The following is a 14,689-nucleotide window of genomic DNA, read 5'->3' as shown; positions in this document are numbered from 1 at the left end:
GGGCGGCCCTCTGGTTTTTATGTTTAGCCTTTAACTGCTGATTAATCACCCTCACCCAGCCTTTCCTTTTCTTTCTCCAGAACACTGCTGTTCCCCCAGCAACAGCCATCTGATACCATTGTCCTCCTAATCACTAAGTCCCCCATACTTCTCACATACTGCCTCCATTTCCCAGGCCAGTGCATTCCCTCCCAAAGGTATGACAGCAGTCTCATTGCTGCTGTGTGCCTGGCTTTGTCCATGCTCTACCAACCTCCCCCAATGGGGTCCTTACTTCCAGTCAGCTAGTGGTAGCCCAGCTCTAGCATCTGGAGGCAGGTTCGGCAGTGGAGTTTAACAACAGAAGCCTTGTTGGAGGATGCTCTTGGATCAACATGTATAGGAGTGTGAAGAAGCAGGATTGAGCAAGAGAAGTTTGGCTGTGATGCCGTCACAATATCAGGTTCCATGAGGGCCTCTGGAACGGAGAGGGCCCTGATAAGTTGTCCTCAAACTGAGGGCGTTGACCAGTCATTGAGTGTAGGTAGCCCCTGGGAAGGGCACATAACTTTGGATAAAGTGGCTCACATCAACAGAGGATAATCAGAGGGGAAGGATTTCGCTGGCATCTAATGGTTAAGCACTGCCACCTGACCTCTAATATTTCAGCCTTATTATCATTCTCATTATTATCAAATAACTTAATTCTATAATGACATCTCTCACTTTCCCAATTACAGCTTAGATCTAGGTATAGCAGACCTGCCACTGGGGATTTAATCTTTTCTGGAGCTCTGCTACTTGATGCTTAAATCCAAATCTTCAGCTTTATCTACCCTCCAGCTATAAGAGATGAAATCCCATTGTAATCTGTCAGGGCGGCCCTCTGGTTTTTATGTTTAGCCTTTAACTGCTGATTAATCACCCTCACCCAGCCTTTCCTTTTCTTTCTCCAGAACACTGCTGTTCCCCCAGCAACAGCCATCTGATACCATTGTCCTCCTAATCACTAAGTCCCCCATACTTCTCACATACTGCCTCCATTTCCCAGGCCAGTGCATTCCCTCCCAAAGGTATGACAGCAGTCTCATTGCTGCTGTGTGCCTGGCTTTGTCCATGCTCTACCAACCTCCCCCAATGGGGTCCTTACTTCCAGCAAGTGGTGGCCCAGCTCCAGCATCTGGAGGCAGGTTTGGCAGTGGAGTTTAACAACAGAAGCCTTGTTGGAGGATGCTCTTGGATCAACATGTATAGGAGTGTGAAGAAGCAGGATTGAGCAAGAGAAGTTTGGCTGTGATGCCGTCACAATATCAGGTTCCATGAGGGCCTCTGGAACGGAGAGGGCCCTGATAAGTTGTCCTCAAACTGAGGGCGTTGACCAGTCATTGAGTGTAGGTAGCCCCTGGGAAGGGCACATAACTTTGGATAAAGTGGCTCACATCAACAGAGGATAATCAGAGGGGAAGGATTTCGCTGGCATCTAATGGTTAAGCACTGCCACCTGACCTCTAATATTTCAGCCTTATTATCATTCTCATTATTATCAAATAACTTAATTCTATAATGACATCTCTCACCATGAGCTCTGGACTGGGTACTGTCAGCCATCTACCTCCCAGCAGCTGAAGGAATCCAGACCTGGATCTGGGCAGCACACTACAGCATCCCCTGCAAACATTTTTAAAGCTGTTACAGTTATATTTTAATAGTAAAAGAAATCAAGTGACTTTTCTCAAAATTGCTCAGGAGAAAATGGCGACATCCTTTGTGTTCTTTTGTCCAGAGTCTTGGTGGTTCTTCCTGAGGCAGTTTCCCCATCTGAAGAAGGGCTGAGACCTCCCACAAAACAAACAGAAACTTGGAGCAGGTTGGTCAGTGGAACTGCTGATAGGGGTCAGTGAGTTTCTCATGACTCACCTCCCCTCAGCCTACCCAACCCAGACCAAAAATAGGTGTGTCAGGTGACGACTCCAGGCTGCGATTTAGCAGAACAAACAGGCAAACCTGTATAACCTGCACAAATAACTCGGGGCCTGTGTGCTTCTGCTTGGAGGCTCATGGACACATGGCACCCACGCTAAAAAGGAACATAAATCTGACACCCACGACCTTAAAAATCACTTATGTCTTCACCAAAGCCTGGTGGAAATGTGGCCGAGGACATTTCCTCACACTTCCTAAAAAGTATTACACTTCCTAAATAGCCTGTTTGGACAGCTCACTCGTAGGTTTCATCCTCCCAAGCTGCTGCTTTCCAAATCTTTCTTTTCTGCTGCTGGCAAAAGTCCACCTCTGGATTTAGTCCTTCCTTCCCCAAGTATCTATGCAAATCGGTTTTATGTATGTAAATCAATTTAGTCTTTCTTTGCACCTGTCAGTTTTCCTGTCCTCATTGCTTATTACCCTCAACAGCATGAAAAGGTCAAACACAGACTCCTTGCGGGGAGTGCAGGGGGGATGTAAATTTTGACGCTGTCATACTTGAATTGGTAAATACATTATACTTTTTTAATGCTGTTTTTGATGGTGATACACCTCACCAGATGATAAGAACCCAATAATAAATTAAAATGTATAAATTATCCCTTCTTCGGAGCTGCCATCTTCCTATTCTTATGACCACCTCTCCCGTCCTCAGTCTTCATTTTCCATGAGCGTGTTTTCCATGGCGTTTTGTCTGAAATCGACCTGGCCGTGTTCCACGTGTCCTTTCAAAGGATCCCTGTGGACCTGCCTGGGAAGGAAGCATACATGGGCATGAGGTGAACACTTGTGCACATACGCACAAACACATGTCTGCATATGGTTTTAGTTAGTTCATGGACCCCTGGAAAAGTCCCAGTTCATAACCACTCTCAGATCCTGAAATTCTGATCCTAAAATGTTAGCTAAAGTAATAATACACTTACATGTCCACAACAGGATGCAAAGTTCTTTTTTATTGGCAAGTGAATAGTCCTTATAAATTACGTAACGCATACATAGATTGTGAACTAGAGAAGCCAAATTTGTTAGTCACTCATTCATTTAACAAACATTTGTTTGCCAAGTACTTACTGTAATACATCAACATAAAATCAATCTCTGAGTCAAAGCAGTTCATGGGGAGAATTGAGTGGAAATGACAGTAGTGTGCTGCAACAGAGGGAAGAAAGGGGTGAAGAGAGGGTAGCAGTGGGGAGGGTGCCCGCTTCAGCCTGGGAGTAGGGTATGGCTGAGAATGGTTTCAGGGAGAGCTTTTTGGAGAAGAAGACACATGAATTGTATGTGAAGAAATTCTTAGAGTTTTCAGAAGACAAGAGTGAAGGAAGATGTTCCCTCCAGCAGGGATGGCATTTGCAAAGACTCAGAGGCAGGAGGAGCCTGGTGCAATGGAGAGCTGGTCCCTTGCTTGCCAGGGCTGGAGGAGTGGAGTGTGAATGCGGAGACTGTCACGGGAGAGAAGCAAGGGCCGGTTCACAGTGGGCCTGGAATGCTGGTCTGAGGAATTTACTCCTTATGCTCAGTGGGACTTAGAGCCTCTGAAAGGTATTAAGCAGGGCATGGTATAATCAGATCTGTAGGTAGCCCAGTGAGGTGTGGTACTGACACCCATGCATGGAGCTTGTTTCTGTCTCTCTCAGTTGCATTTAAAATTTGAAAATAATAATAAATAATTGAGATTATTAAATGAAAGGCTTTTAATAAACTAAAACAGGTACATTTTTATACCTTCATATAATAGAGCTCTGAGCCACTTGCTTTTAAATGTTATTTTGGAATTATCACCAGAGCTGCAGGAATAGCATGTATAACTTGCATCACTGCTTATCTTTGTTTCTGCTTTTAGAGATGCACCTGATATAACCTCTCATACCAGTGGAGATCGAAATATTGTGTTCACTTATAGTTTTGTATTTAGTTCCACTTTATTTTTTCCAATGATTATATTTTTATTTTTAAAAAGAGAGAAAATATAAATGAATAAAACATGCATAGAGCATCAATATCATTAAATGGATACTTTACTTATACACATATTTATAATATGCTTTTATGAATATAATAGCCCTTCCCCAAACAGTCTGTGGTCTATCTGCTCTACTTTCCAGCTCAATTTGCATTAGAAATTAGATAAACTCGAGGGAGTAGGTAATGTATGTGAAAGTCATTGCTTATGATATACTGCAACATGAAAAAAAATTTCAATCCAGGCAATGCTGGGGTAGTGAAAAGAACACACATTTTGCTGACAGATCTGGGTTCAAATCCCAGTTCTGTTAGTTACCAGACATGTAACATAGGGCAAGATATGTCACCTCTCTAAATCAGTTCCCTTTATGTAAAATGGAGCTAATAATTATTCCCTTGCAGGATTGCTGTGATAAGGGAAAGAACGTGTATTTAGTGCTGGTATAGGTGTTTAAAAATGGGTGGTCAATAGTAGAACAGTCACTGTGAAGGTGATGTGGACATGGACTTGCTGACCAAGATGAGATGTAGAAGATGGATAGTTCAGGATACCTAAACTAAGGCATTTGCAAAGAGGAGAAAGAATAACTTTTAGAAATATTTAAAACTTGATTATCACATTAAGATAGGCTCACTACTGGAACTAAAACAATATCTATGGTGTAATATATTAAACATATATTTCTCCCCTTTTGTTAGTTGAGTCTTCTGAAAAGCTGATACCAGGATGAGATTAGACACGCAAGAGCTTTATTGGGGGAAATACCTGTGAAAGACAAGTAGGAGGATGCTAAGGGAGGTGAGGAGAGCTTTCAGACCACAGGACAGGTTTGACTCCTGTGAAGGAGAGGAACAGGGGAGGAGGATTAGGTAGAAAGAGTCCTGGACTTCACTGTAATTCCCAGAAAAGTTCATCCACACCATTGGAGAACTTATGAGTCAAAGTCATCTGCTGGCAACATCCAGTGTCTTGCAGGAATGGGTTCGAATTTGTATGCGCTGCATACTCCGTCATTGGGAGCAGCCCCTGGGAAGTGTAGCCAAGTGATATATCCAACTGGGGCACCAGTACATCGTGTTGCCTCCAGTAGGAGATCTGAAGGGCAACTTTGTGACCCCACATCCTCACTTCACAGTACAATGCAGATCAGTTCTGAGAGCTGCAGAGCTCCTTGAGTCATTCAGGGACCCAGGCTCCTTCCATCTATGGCTCTGCTCTGCTTTAGGTCCCTGAAGTGCTCCATTTAGTTGGCAGATGGGGAAAGAGTGCAGGTAATGTGTGAAAGGTTACTACTTCCATGGGTTTCACCTGAACTTGCTCATGTTACCTATGTTCAGATTACATTGACCGGGAGATAGTCAGATGCCCCTAGCTAGTTGCAAAAGGACTGAAAATTATAGATCAACTGCACACCACAACAATTTATATGAAGCATACGGGAGACAGAGCACTGTCCCCGGTTTCTGACTTGAGCTACTAGCTAGATGGTGGTGCCATTCACTGATACAAAAAATACAGGAGGATGCTGACTCCAGAGGAAGTAGAGCTACCTAGTAGCCAGCTAGACATTCAGGTCTGGAGTTCAAGGTTAGAGGTAACCCACATAGTGACTGAAGCCACGAGGTTGATGAAAGATAGTCTTAGCACCAGGAAAGAAAAGAGCTGAGAACATAACCCTGAAGAGCACCAAAATTTCAAGGGACTTATGACTCAATATCTATTTTTTTAAAAAATATATTTTATTGATTTTTTACAGAGAGGAAGGGAGAGGGATAGAGAGTTAGAAACATCGATGAGAGAGAAACATCCATCAGCTGCCTCCTGCACACCTCCTACTGGGGATGTTCCCGCAACCAAGGTACATGCCCTTGACCGGAATCAAACCTGGGACCTTTGAGTCCGCAGGCCGACACTCTATCCACTGAGCCAAACCGGTTAGGGCTCAATATCTATTTCAGTCTCCTTTCAGTAAGACTTCCCGTACTGCAAAGCTAAAAGGACATCTCCCAGACTCCTTGTAGCTAGGGTTTCTGAGGATGTGATTTAGGTTCTGCATATTAGACCCACTCACATGAGACTGCAAACCTCAGAGCAGAGAAGAGGGGTGTTGAAGGGGGGGCAGGCTGGGCAGGCGGCAGCCACTGAGCTGGTGTGGAGGACAGCAATGCTAGATGTCAGGATGGTAGCTGTAGGGCAGTTTCCCAGTGCAGTAAGCACTTTGCAATCATGGCAGAAGCAGCAACTCCCCTGGCAATTCACTCCTGAGAGTGGCTTAGTTGCTGGTAACTCCGCCCAGGGTCTGCTTCTTCAGGAATCCCCTGGATGCTATAACCCAATCAATACCTGTAATTGTGCCTTTCTGCTTACCCTCGCCAGGGTGGATTCTGCCTTTTGCATGACTGATATAGTCAGAGAAGCCCGAGCCTTTGAAAGAGGCTGAGAAGGAAAGGCCAAAGAAATAGCACTAGGATCAGGACAGGCTGCTGCCTCGACGTCAAGGGAGGGAGGGTTTCAATAAGTGGTCAGCAATTACAGTAAATGCTGCTGCAGAGGGGCCAAGACAGGTGCCAATGTAAAGTAAAATAGCTCAGCCAGGAGGTCACGGGTGACCTCAACAGGAGCAATTTCAGTGCAATGGTAGGGGAGGAAATCAGGCTGCAGGGGGATCAGGACATTCTTCCGTTTCATTTGGACTCAACTAATGAAGTAAGAGTCAGCTATTAGAGTCGGTATAGGAATCCCCCGCTTTTCGAAAGCTTGTGTTTTGCCACTTGGCTTTTACAAAGGACTTACTTTAAAAAAAAAAAAAAGACCCGTTTTTACCAATCAAAAGAAATCTGAAGAGGCTTTTCACTGTTATGAAAAGAAAGGTGCAAAGCCAAAAATAGCTGTTAGAGAGGCGGCGTGCACACGAGCAGCGGGAGTGGCCGCTCCAGGCTCCATCCTGGGAACCACATGCGGCATCCCAGCATCAAGCCACAGAGCTTTTCTCTGTGTCTGTGAGCATCTGTGTGTGTCTCAGTTCACATTGTGCATCTGTTAGCAAGATGTGCCCTGAGGCATCAGAGGAGCCTAAGAGAGCTCGTAAGGGTGTTATGCTTAGCGTAAAACCGGACAAAATTAGCATGTTTGGTGTGATTTGGTAGGTTATTCTTTGGGTCTGGGAATGCTCAAAATTTTTTCTATATAAATTAATAGTAGTTGCTTCTTCACTTTAGGCCATTTCAGCTTAATAAAGGTTTCATAGGACCATCTGCTTTAGGATAGCAAAACCTGTGTTATTAAGCGGTTTGAGAGGTACAAGGGAGATAGTTACATGCTTATTTCTGTGTCTGAAACTGCGGCCTGGTGGTTCAGTCCCTCCAGATGCAGGAATTTGTCTTCTGGCATCATTTATCCCATGGGCCTTTAACCCTAACTCTGTTAGTTCCATAAAATAATTCTCTGAACTTCCCATTTTAAAACAGGAAAAGCCCATTAGAGAATAACACACAGGTGTAGCCTGCCTTCGGCACAGGCAGAAGGGTGTCGGAGCTGGAGCCCAGGATTTGAACTTGGCCAGACGCAGGGCTTAATCCTGGTTTGCCGCTTGGCTGGATGGCCTTTGGGAAGTTATTGAGACCTAGCTTCTCCTCTGTAAGATGGGGATGATACGCCCAAACCTCAGGAGCGGTTATCATGATTAATTGAGGTATGTAAGGCATTGCAATACACAGCGGCTGGCATGTAAAATACTCAGTAAATGATAGTTCATTTTATAAGTGCTCAAAAATATCTTTTGGGAAATATGACTATCACTGCTTTCCTCACAGGGTTGCTGGCCAAATGAGATGATGTACAGGAAATCAAAATATAAGGCCTATTATTAGAATAAAAGTACACCAGGAGAAGGTCACCCCTACATCCAGAAATTGATGGATTTCCTTGACAACCAGATTGTGCTATGGAGTTGGTGGAGGGGGGGACAAGAGAAAGAGGAGCTGGAGATTCATTTCTGTTGGTGCATAGTTTTGCCCAGGGCTGGCCCTTGTTGCTGTGATAGACACTCCACTGTAGAGGGGCAGTTGGGAAGCATATACCTGTTGGTAAAGATGGAAACTGTGTCTGTAGAGCTAGGTGAGTGGAAGGAGTAAAGAGAGCAGATCTATTTGCTTGAAATTGGGTAAAAGATTCATATATCCAGAGCTCCCTTTTGGCTGGCTCCAATGCCCAACTTCCCTCCCCTCCCTTTTGGGTCTCAGCAGAAAGCACACACCAACTCTGTGCAAAGTAAGAATCCAAAATAGCTTACACGGAGATAAACCACCTGCGTGTACAAATAGGAAGACCGGAAATCCCTGGAGGTAAGCAGTGAGTTCTGCTTCCCTGCCTCACCCGGCCTGCCCTTGGCCCTGCCCCACAAAGAGGGAATTAAACTCCTTTCTCTCCAGTGCCCTTCCTTTGTTTCTGCTCAGTGTACCTGTTGGTAAAGATGGAAACTGTGTCTGTAGAGCTGGGTGAGTGCCATTCCTTTGTTTCTGCTCAGTAGAACACATCCAAAGAGGGGCCTGCTGATGACACCACCTCACCCCACCATTTACTTTATCCTTATTCCTGTTAGAGATTAAACATAGGCAAGAGAGGGAGTTTTTCATTGTGGATTATTTTATTTCTTCACTTCACCATTGTTCTAATTAGTAGCCATCCATCTTCTCTGTTACCTCATGCTAGGATGTGAATAATTTAAAGCCAGGTTAGAGTTCAGGGTCAGGCTACCGTCTGCAGCTGGTGGCACTCCAAGCAGCCCTAGGATGTACTCTTCTGGCTGCTGTCAGGGACCTGTAGGGAGTGGGCAGAATGGGCATGTGGTCAGGGGTGGTGCAATCAGTTTTGTCACCTGCTCGGCTGGGTCAATGCTGGCTGAGTCAGTCCCACTGAGGGAAGGCCCAGGCCCTGACCCACAGGAACCTTAGTAAATCACTATTGATTGCTAATCTCTGAGACATCACAGTCTAACATTTCCCAAGACAGACCTGTGATTATCATCGCTCAACCTAATAATCACCGCCCAAGCCCAGGTGTTCTGAATAAGTGGGGTATCAGCCTGTATTAGAAAAGAAAACGATAAGGAGCTATTTGCTCAGCAAAGATTCTGTAGAGGAGATCACAAGTACACATTGTCCCACCCTCCTCCATCTTCTCACTGCACCCTACAAGCCCAAATTAGAATTATACTGTAGCTGTCCTTTCTGCAGGCTGTGCTCTGATTTTTATAAAAGACTAGAGGCCTGATGCACGAAATTTGTGCAAGGGTAGGCCTTCGCAGCCCCAGCCACCTCGGCTGCCTCTTGGCTCTCGCAGCCCCAGCTGTCTCTTGGCCCCATCCCCCGCCCACTGGTTGTTCCAGAAGGTCGTTCCACCATCCGGTCTAATTAGCTCTTCATTATATAGGATAATTTAATTTTATTCTACTCAACCCATTGAGTTTATACAATTATCTTAGCATCTATTCTATGTCTTGGGACTATGGGGGTGAGGAGGCATGGATGAAATGTTGGGCCTGCCTGAAAAGTACATGCAGCTGAGTTAGAGAAATAAACACCTTTACTATTTCACAGTGACAACTGAGGGCTATGGATAAAAGTGTTTTTGATTTTTTTCCCCCTTCACCGCAGATGTTCTAAAGATCACAACCCATCTTTTCCTCCCTCCCTCTTGCTCTGAGGGAGGAAAAAATTGAAATCTTATCTAAGGCTTATTTCTCCATGGGATTTGAGCCTCACAAGGGACTTTGCTTCATTCATCAACTTTTTCTTTCATTGTCAACCTCTTTGTACGTGCCCTAGAAATATGTTTAAATTAACCTATCTTTATATTTCTTTCTCTGTCTTCCTTTCCTCTTGGGATATAGTTTTTCTTCTTTCATTCATCCAATCCATGATTTACGTACTCATTGAACAAATGCTTAGTAATAGGCACTATGCACAAGGCCTCTCCTAGGCTGGAGGCATAAAAACAGATAAGGTCCTTGCCTTTGAGGAGACCACTTTGTGCCTGAGGAGACACACTGAAGCAGGTATCTATTGCCACCACCTTTCTCCTTTTCATTGTCAAGCTTCCTGGGAGAGTAACCACCTGCTCATTGCTCAGTCCCCGAGGCCCTCACAGCATTTCTGAAACAGCCATCATGACAGTCAGCTGGGACCTCCTGTTTCCAAATGGCCAGTCCTCATTTTAGCACTGACTCATCTCAGCGCTCTTGCCAGGTTAGACATCTTGCTGAACTCTTGTCACAACACGGTTCTTTGAAGACAGAAAACTCCTGTTCCAGCTGCACTGCTTACTAGCTGTGTGGCCTGGGGGCGTCACATATCCTCTCTGAGACTCAATTTACCCTGAGATTCTGTCAACTAGGGATTTAAAAAGTCTGTGTATTGGGGCTATTATGAGGATTAAATGAGATAATGTATGAAAAGTTCCTGTCACATGGTAGATGCTAAACAAATATTAGTCTTCTTTCCTGGATGACACTATGCATTTTTTTCTTTTTTTAGTTCTTTGCTTTATCTCACTTAGAATTTTTGCTTGATCTTTGTCCTCCTTATCTCCCTGTTTAGTCACTGCTTAAGGGAAATTTGCTTTTGGGGAGTGCCCTCATCAAAATTCCAGGAAAAGTCCAAGATTTCTGACTGGAGAGTCTAGCCCTTCCCAACCTCCACCTCCATCCTCTGCCCACATTCTGAGTGGCTTTGATGGAACAGATCTGGGCATGGCATGTGACCCAAGCCTAGCCAATCAGAGTCCTGTATGCTCCTGGACATACAGTGACTGGTTCAGGAATGGGCAGGGACTCCTCTTAGAATCACTGAGACTCCAGGAAACTTCTACACAGGTTTCTGGGAGTGAGGCACTTTTTCCACTGAGAATGAATGTATAAATATGTAAGACCAGGTGCAAATGCAGCCATCCTACTATGATGAGGGAGACCCAGCCCATGAATGAAAGTAAGCTAGAGTAGGCAAAGCCAAAGGAACCTGATGACATCGTTTGGAATCTGCATTAAATCACACTCGAGAGTAGCATAACTTCTGGACTTCTTTGCTCACATGAGCCATTAGATCGCCTTTCTGCTTAAGCATTAATTCCTTTTTCGATTGAGTTTTCTGATAGTTGTAAGCAAAAAAATTTAAACAAGAGAGAAATAGGTTAACATTCACTCATTCATTCAACAGGTGCTTATTAAGCATCTTCTGTGTGCTGAGGACTATGCTAGGACCTGGACATCCAACTGTGGGCTAGACCCCATACCTACCTTCAAGAAGCTTGTCGTCTAGAAGAGACAGGTAACTAGGTAATGACAATACAGTGACTTAGAACTACAGAAAGGGGTTATACAGCATGCTCTGGAAGCACAAAGAGGGAATACCTAAGTTATCTCATGGAGTCATGGGAGTCTTTCCAAGGGGCATAATCTGCATGGAGATTCAAAGGATACATAGTCAGGCAATGATGGGGAGAGAGATGAAGTATTTCATGCAGTGGAAAATGGTAAGCAAGGGCTCGGAGAAAACAGAGCGCAGGGAGTATAATAGAGTTCTAGGGAGAGGGTCTATAAGAGTGTAGAGAGCCCCTGGTCAGTGTGGCTCATTGGTTGAGCCTCATCCCATGAACAGAAAGGTTGCCAGTTCGATTCCCGATCCGGGCACATATCCAGGTTGCCAGTTCAATCCCTGGTCAGGGTGTGTACCAGAGGCAATCAATCATGTTTCTTTCTCATATCCATGTTTCTCTCCCTCTCTCTCCCTGTTCCTTCCTCTCTTTCTAAAATCAAGAAAAACATTTTTAAAACCCCATGTGCTTCTGAAAGGGGGTCTTGCAACCAACAAAAGACTAAAGCACAACTTTAAAAAGTGAACAACTGGGAACCACAGAAATGGGTCAACGTGGCCGCATTTTAACTCTGGAGCACCGTTCCATGGCAACCGTGCGGTGATTCACCAAAACGACTGGCGGCGTAAATTCACACAGGAACCCGAGGACGGGGCTACAGTCTAGAGCAGTGATGGCGAACCTATGACACGCTTGTCAGAGGTGACACGCGAACTCATTTTTTTTGGTTGATTTTTCTTTGTTAAATGGCATTTAAATATATAAAATAAATATCAAAAATATAAGTCTTTGTTTTACTATGGTTGCAAATATCAAAAAATTTCTATATGTGATACGGCACCAGAGTTAAGTTAGGGTTTTTCAAAATGCTGACACGCCAAGCTCAAAAGGTTCGCCATCACTGTCCTATGGGAACTTGAAATGAATCTCTTCAGATTCCTCCTTTCTCACTCATTCTGCTCGAGTTCCCAGATTTAGTGATAGTGTTGATCTCTTTCTAGTCACTGGCTCTAAGCCCCGAGTCGCCTTTCTCTTCCATTTCCTATACCAACTCAATGTTTGCCAAATTTCAGCAATTCTATTTTCATAATGTCTCTTTCACTTTCATGTTGAACTGAAGGAGCTTATATTTTTAATTTCCCAGAAAACTTTCCCATCACCCTTCTTCCGGTAAATGAGTTGGGTATATGCAGGCCTGGCTATGTATGGTGTCTGTGGCAGACCGATACTAGGGTGGCCTCTCATGACCCTCATTTCCTGGTTCATGCATCTCTCCTTGAGGATGAGTGGGATCTTTGACCTATGAATTGCTTTTACCCAGTAGACTATGGCAAACGTAAAGGGTTGTCATTCCCGTGTTTATGTAAGACCTGTTTTGCTAGACTGCTCTAGAGATTCTTCTTGCTGGTTTGATGAAGTTAAGTGTCCATGTTGGGGAAGCTCACTTGGCAGGGAACTGTGGTAGACTCTAGAAATTGAGGGCAGCCAGCAATAAGTCAGGGACCTCAGTTCTAAAACAGCAAGAAAACAAATTCTACCAGGAAGAATGAGCTTAGAGACAGACTATGTCCCAGTTTAGCCTATGGATGAAAACCTAGAGCTGTCTGACCCCTCAATTGCAGCCTTAAAGAAAACCCTATTATGTTGTAACCAAACTCTTGACCTATAGAAACTGTGATATATTTTAAAAAATGCTTTATTTTTAAGCCACTAATTTGGCAGTAAATTTGTGTGCAGTCATAGTAAAAAAACTCCTAGCCATTCAACAAGAATAGATTCAAAGTGGCCACAGACCCTCCCTACAATACAGTTATATTCTCCTTATGAATGACAATGTTCATGGTAAGTAGTGCAAGCACTAATTAATATTTCTCCTGCCATTAAATAATGCATCCGTATTTGCATGATGAGAGGGTTGTGGACTGAGGCTAGAATGTTGAAGGGGAAAGACTGGAAGTGAATGCAGTCTCCATATGACACATCTGTGTGATATCAGATCGGTTTTCTTCGCTTTCAGTATCTCCGTTTTCACATCTGTCAGATGATGGAGTGATTTCTAAAGTCTCTTCCAACTCCAGTAAAAAAATTAAGGTCTCTACTAAAATCATTCTGAGTTATAACTCTTGGTTATCAGTAACAGAAATTCGCTTGAGCTAGCCAAAGATAAAAGTAATACGTAAATAATAAATAAAGGTAACAAATAAAATGTATTTATTAACATTCTATCTAGAGTGTAAGGAAAGGCACATTAGTAAATTTCCTTTCACTCAAACAAAACTTGATTCTGATCCTACATCCTCTTGTGGTGGCAGGAGTGTTCAGGGAAGGGTATGTGCAGGTGCGGGCATGGGGCTTTGAGAAGCAGGGATGATATTCACAATATTTAATGACTGCTACAGCATGCCAGCTGAGCACAAGCCTGGGGGAAAGGAGTTGGTAGTTGGTAGAATGTGGGTGAAGAGAAAAGAATAAAATACAGTAGCTCTTCTCCTTCCAATCCTTATCCCCCAATAAACAAGACTATTGGTGCCTCAGTGAGTTAACTCATCTGGTGCTGGTGAGAGGAACTGGTTGGGCAAGAGGAACTTCAGAATATCTCTTCCCCTGAGGATTTTGTGAGTCAGAACATGGCACTGGAGCCCAAAGTAAAGGGACTGCTTTTCTTGGTTTTATGTTCCTTGTGTGTTAATAGTGACTAACAGTAAAACCCTGTGGTTATGAACTGCACCATCTCTCCCTTTCATGTGGAGGGCTGTAAGCAGGGGTTGCACCCGTATGTACCCTACATACTAGCCATTGTCATTCCCTGCAGTCGTGCTGTTGTCTACCTCTGAGCTTCTGAGCCTGCTGTTCCCTCAGCCTGGAATGCTTCACTCCCCTCTTGTCTGCTTTTTAGGCCTCATTCTTCATGACTCAGAATGGAACTTTTGCCAGCCTTCCCAACACTAAAATGCCAAGTGACTAGAGAACTAGCCTGTTTTTCCATAACACCCAGTGTACCTCTCTTACAGCCTCTGTAGCATCTATTGTATGTGCCATTCCTTGTAATATTGTACATGTAACGGTGCATATTTAATAAATATTTTCTGGATAGATGAATGAATAAATAATAGAATACTGCATATCTATATACTAGAGGCCCGGTGCACAAAAATTTGTGCACTCAGGGGGCGGGGAGAGGGGGTCCCTCAGCCCATCCTGTGCCCTCTCGCAGTCTGGGACCCTTCGGGAGATAATGACCTGCTGGCTTAGGCCTGCTCCCGGGTGGCAGAGGGCAGGCCCAATCCCTAGGTGCAGCCCCTGGTCGGGCTCAGAACAGGGCTGATTGGGGAGTTGGGGCGCTGCCCCCTGTCACGCACAGAGCAGGGCGGATCAGGAGGTTGTGATGCC

The sequence above is a fragment of the Myotis brandtii genome, unplaced genomic scaffold, assembly GCF_000412655.1.
Source record: "Myotis brandtii unplaced genomic scaffold, ASM41265v1 scaffold893, whole genome shotgun sequence".
Classification (NCBI taxonomy): Eukaryota; Metazoa; Chordata; class Mammalia; order Chiroptera; family Vespertilionidae; genus Myotis; species Myotis brandtii.
This window is presented reverse-complemented; position numbering follows the sequence as displayed.